The following is a 6000-nucleotide window of genomic DNA, read 5'->3' as shown; positions in this document are numbered from 1 at the left end:
TGGGCTGGTCTGCAGATTTAGAGTTACAAAGGTCAAGAAGATCAAAGTGATGTCGTACCTCACTCTATGTCCTAATCAATTGCGCTAGCAACCTCAAATCTGCACACAGGCAGAGGCCATAAACCCCACTACACACACATACACATACACAGTGCAGTGAATTAGTCTTTGATTAAGATTTTCACCAGTCATGCCCTCTCCAGCAGCAGCCTCGCGCCGTATGCGCCTGCCATCCATCATGTTTTATTATGGTTTATTTAATGTAGTTAAAACACATAATTCTGTACCCTGCATCATTTGACTGTGCACTATCAAATGAAAATATCACCCAATTGTTTTCATAAAACTCATCATAACATTCCATAACTAAGAAATGTTCCCAAATGTGTGTGTATGTGGGGGGGATTGAGTGGGTGAGTGGACGTGTGCGTGTGTGAATTTTAATTCAGTGCTGTGCTAGTTTATTGTTTTTCCTTTAGTGCGATGAATCGAATGGAGTCCATAAACTATCCCTGCAGCATATTGATCCGGTGATGAATCAATTAGTGAGTTATTTAATTAGCCAGGCATTATGGGTCAGTGTTGAGTGCCTTTGATTGCATGGAGTTGCCAGGTCCTCCTAAATCACCCATTTGTATTTGGCGTAGTGGGAGAAATTCTCCCTCAGCAACAGTAACGGTGATGAAAATTGAAATGGATGAATACTGAAATCTCATCTCACAAACTGTTAGGAGAGGCTGTCACTGCTTCGAAAATGGAGACGTGTTTTAAATCACCGGGACTGTGTAACCTTGAAATGACAAGCAGGTGTATTGGTAGGTACTGGACATTGACTACAGAATGTTAGATGATTGTGTGCATTAATCCATTTGATGGAATGACAGACACAGTTCTGGCTGATACACTGAATAACACATTCACAGCCGGGTTTTCGTTCGTGTGCGTGTGTGTGTTCTCTTTTTAAACCCACTTGCGTTATTTACTCTGTCTGTAATCTTTAACTGTAATGCATATTTGGACGGACGGCACAGTGGAGTTGAAATGTGCCAGGTGCACTATACTTATTATGTAATCTAATTAAGCACATTCTTCATACTGCTATCAGATGGAGCCCTGGGGAGCAACTAAGGCACAAAGACTGTGACACGGCCACCAGATTGGCCATGGTGTTCAGCTGTTAGCTGATTACATTGATCTCATTGATTTGTTACAGCTTTCCAGTCATTCCATACCCAAAGGTGAGCACTTTATCTTTATATAAACACGTTGGGTGGAGAGCACTATATATTTCACTCGGTAATTAGATGAAAGTCTTCTAAGTATAAACATAAGTATTTTGAGGATAATCAATATTCATTCTTCTAATTAATTATCGTGCAGGCTTTTGTGTTTCGATGAGCTGTAATAATTCTTCAGAGGTTCTTTTACATAAAGGTAAGTATACGTTGGCTAACTAAATAAAACATTTCCGGGTTGTTGTGTGGGGTTTTGTTTTTGTTTTTAACACTTATGGCTTCTTTTTCAGCTATTGGGGGGGGAGTGTGTGATTTTCTTTTTGAGAATAGTGAGTAATTACACTCGTATCAAAAAACAGTTTTGGCATATCCTTACAACAGTCTCTACAATAGGGAATCTCTACGCTATCAGAAACATTTACAAAATTGTACCTGGCCTTGTCATTCTCATCTTTTGTACCTTTTTAATGTGTATCTTATACATGGTAATGTACTCACGTTCACATTTAACATATATAAAAATGACTTGTGGTAGAATAATTGGAACATACGGGCCACTATTCAACTTGTAGCTTTTAGAGTAATACTTTAAAGGTATTTACATGCACCTTCCCAGGTAAAGGGTACGAAAAGATGCTACAGTTTTGTATGCACAGTAGAACTCCTTTAGGAAGCTAAGAACATGTATTCTCTCCAGAGAACTCTTAAAGAACCATTTTTTAATAAGAGATTAGGAGAGAAAGACCACTTGGTATCTCTTGTAAATGGCTTGGTTTAAACGAGCAGATTTGAGAATGTGTATGCAAACGTTTTGCCTTTTCATAGCAAAAGTATTAATCTGCAGTAACTGCATATTGTAGACAAGGGAAGAGAGGATATTTATGTCCAGTGAGCGAATAAGTACTTTGATAGGGTCTAATTGCTGGATCAAGACTTCATTAAAGCTGATTAAGAGCAAGAGCTGATGAGATTACATGGCACTGCAGAGAAACGGAGCGATGGCCCTGGCAGGGGGAATTAGCTGATGAATACAGGAAAAGCACTCGCAGTGGACAGAGGAGGAGCAATCCTGTGATTAATGTGTGGTTGTGGGTGGTGGAGTATTTGTGTATTGTGTCACGCAGTTGTCAGAGAGTGAGTGAAATGTCTTCATCAATTTGTACCCATTATCATGTCAATAGGCAAAGAGGAGGAGTGGGGGGTGAGGCAGACCTGTCCACAACCCATCTGCATGCTCTTGCTCTTCAAATGCTCTGCCAAACGTTCTGTGCTGTCACTCTCTCTCTCTCTCTCTCTCTCTATCTATCACTTATCATTCACACGAAGACATTCGTAGAGTCCTCTTACCGTAAACCTCTTTAATTTCACTGAAATAGTGTGCTGACAAGGCGCTCGTGTTGATTAAATAAAAAAGCTGGCAGTGTCAGAACACCAGGACATCGCCGTGCTACTTGTTTTATTCATTAGGATGGATGGGTGGAAGTGTTACACGATGAAACGTGTCACCAAAAGCCATCAATGCATTGAATATGCCTGTGCCCTCCACTGCATGCTGCAATGACGGCTAATGAAAAAGGACCCTCTCACTGAGGATACGACCTGAGTGAGTGGTCCAGTATACAGTAGCACCCGCAAGGGATCTCCTTTGGGGAAAACCCTTAAAGATTGTGGAACCCTATAGCTATAGGAAACAAAAAAAAAACAAAAAACATAGCAATCCATAGACTTGTTTTTAAGAGTGTTTTGTTTTAAACTAGTTGAAACTGGGCTATTTCTGCATTGTTGTGTGCGACAGTATTATTTACAAAGGTGGCTACACAAGTTATTAATTAAATGGCTCTCACCTTAACGCGTTATCTGTAATAACTAGCACATCTTTGTGTCTCGCAATCCTTCAGCAGGTTGTTGCCCATGTGTAAAGCGCCTCCAGTTCAAGGGCAGGTTGAGTGTGATTGATCTGTGTGGTGTGAGGGTCTGGAGAGTTGGTTCCAGCTGGATGTGGGGAACAGTGATGACTACAGTGCTCTCCTCATCCTTATTCTCCCATTGCGAAGCTTGGTGAACATGGGCCTGTACCATGAAGCTGGTTTAGGTGGCTAGCCAGGTAAGTTTCTGTTTAGTTTGTGCCAACCCTGGGTTTAAGGTACCATGAAAGAGGCTCTGCTTTGACCAGTGTTCATCGCCATAGTAACTCGCACTCCATGGCTAACCTGCACTGGGGCAGGTTATGTTCTGGGTAAGAGAACTCGCACCCAATTTGGACCAATCAGCTGTAAGCAAAGCGACATCTAAGTGACGCAACTAATTCAACTCCCCAGCGCAAACTGAAAGAAGAGCACTTCATCGAGAAACATTTAAATGAAACAGTTTACATTTATATTAAATGAAATGACTTATGCTTGGGTTATAAGTTTTTAAATCCATTTATTCTCATTGAGAGCCTATAAAAGTAAATTTACGCGTTCACACAATCAGTAATGTTCCCGAGCTTTGGCAGCCGCGACGGTGTTTTGCGGTTAGTGTAGGTGTAAAGTCCTCATATTTCTGCAAAATAATTTCTTGCTTTGCAACTGGAAGTATGCACACATGCTTTCCCCCCCCCCATGTTGAACGCTATTGGCTGTTCGGTGCCGATGTCACACTTTTATGTGCACGCGCTCGTGGACTAATGAGTTGACAGGGTATGTTACCAGTCATTGTACCAATAAAGCCCGATTGGTTTGGTTTTGTCAACTAGAAACTATCCTGTAACCCTGAGTTTGTTCAACTACCTTCATAGTACAGGTCCCAGGTGTCTTATCAGCACACGCTGATGCACAACAGCTTTAGATAAAAGCCAGTGATCAGAGATATCTGTGGCACATTTCAAGAGAATTAATGGCTAGTTTCCTGTAGCCTTGCAGAAATTTGAGAACCTTTTTTTTTTGTTTGTTTGTTTGTTGTTTTTTTTTGCTCATATGTTAACAAGTTCACATCAGAAATGCAGATTTCTACCTCCTCAGAGTTGTATACTTATGCTAGCTGTGACAGAGGGTTAGAAAATTATTAAACATTCACTTTTATATTTACATTTATTCATTTGGAATATACAACTGAATGAGAATACAGTATCTGGAATGCAGGCCTTGCTCAAGGCCACAGTATTGGCTTTCTGACAATCCTGGGATTTGAACTCACAAATTTCTGATCACTAGCTCAGAGCCATACACATGTTGTTTTTTTTTTGTTTTGTTTTTTTAATTGAAAGGATTTACAAGTTTGTGATGTAAATTTAATACTTTTTTTCACACAGATCAAATTAAACTCAGGATAAGAAAATTAAGCTAAAGTGTTTTATTTATTCATCTTCATAATGTGACTCAGACACAGTCTCAGTGTTTAAGTCTAAGCTTAAAACATATTTGTTTACTCAAGCCTACCCTGACTAGATTCTGTTCTACTACTTCGCAGTCATAATTATCTTTTTTTCTCCCTCTCTCCTTTCGCCGAGCCCCACACGAATTTATGGAGATACTAGAGATCCAGATCCTCTCTGCCTCTGGATGGAGCTCAAATCTTCTTTAATTCCAGACTGCTGGGACTACGGCTGCTCTTAACGCCATACAGACTTCATATAAATCCATAATGAACTTTTTCACAATATCTGTTGTTACCCAGATGAGGATGGGTTCCCTTCTGAGTCGGGTTCCTCTCAAGGTTTCTTCCTCTTAAAACATCTTAGGGAGTTTTTCCTCGCCACTGTCGCCACTCAGTGGCTTGCTCAGTTGGGATAAATTCGCACCTTTAATATCTGTATACCATGTTGATATTTCTGTAAAGCTGCTTTGAGACAATGTCTATTGTAAAAAGCGCTATACAAATAAAATTGAATGGAATTGAATAATGAATCGTTTTGTGAGTTTTCTTTTGTCATACTGTCTTTTTCTATTACAGAATGTTTAATTCCTTTAATATCTTTAATTGTGTGTGATGTGATCAGTGTGTAAACAGCAATGTCTAATTAGAATGACTGACAGTCCAGCCTTTGATGCACACCCATTGAGCTTGAGAAGCACTCAGCATGAACACAAAGCTTAATGAGGCATTTTACTCGTCTGACACAATATTATGGCACTGCAGCAATGCAACAGTATCAAAAATACCATTTAACCATCATTCAGAAAATTATAAGTATCAGTTTAATTATAAATGAGCAAGTATATGCCCTGAAATTGACTGGTGTCCCATATAGAACACTTTGCGAATTCTGTTGAACAAACTTGAATGAAGGTGAATCTGGACAAATTAATGCATTAACAGCATTTAATATAAAAAGAACAGTTAAAGTATTTGCCTGAATATTGAGTGTAACAAAAGCAAATTGGTGATCTGAACTAAAGACAGCCAGTGACTTGGTTAAGCAAATGGTTAATTTATCTCAGAATCGTGCCAGGTTGCCTTGAAGAAACAACAGATTTTCATTTAACAAACCACCAGATGTGCTCTCTAATAGTGCTTTAGGATTTAATTAGTTCAATTGCACTAGGTGCCCTGTCTTTAGCCCACTCTAAGGAATTTAGAGGTTAAGCAGTCTAACAAATGGCCTTTCCATTGAATACAGGCTGTTTGGCTGGTGCTCATATTCTTCCCTTGACACGCCCCATCTCCTCCTCCCCTGTGTCTTCCCCAGGTCAGCTAGCCAAGAGATAATTGAGAGATGTCCAAACAGTAATCGCTTATCTGCCTGATTGACCTGAAGCCCTATTCACAAGGAAGCAACTTGGTG

The 6000-nt window shown here is 39.8% G+C and overlaps 1 long non-coding RNA gene across 1 annotated transcript; it reads left to right on the top strand.

Annotated features, from left to right (window-relative positions):
* Positions 1-425: 425 nt before the first annotated feature.
* Positions 426-5122, top strand: LOC108266186 (uncharacterized). The gene is made up of 4 exons (XR_001812830.3): positions 426-815; positions 1106-1238; positions 1381-1434; positions 3134-5122. It is a non-coding gene; the product is annotated as an uncharacterized LOC108266186 (long non-coding RNA).
* The last annotated feature ends 878 nt before the right edge of the window (positions 5123-6000 follow it).

The sequence above is a fragment of the Ictalurus punctatus genome, chromosome 6 (genome assembly GCF_001660625.3).
Source record: "Ictalurus punctatus breed USDA103 chromosome 6, Coco_2.0, whole genome shotgun sequence".
NCBI classification, from domain to species: domain Eukaryota; kingdom Metazoa; phylum Chordata; class Actinopteri; order Siluriformes; family Ictaluridae; genus Ictalurus; species Ictalurus punctatus.
Note: the sequence above shows the minus strand (reverse complement) of the source record. Positions and strands in the feature narration are given on the sequence as shown.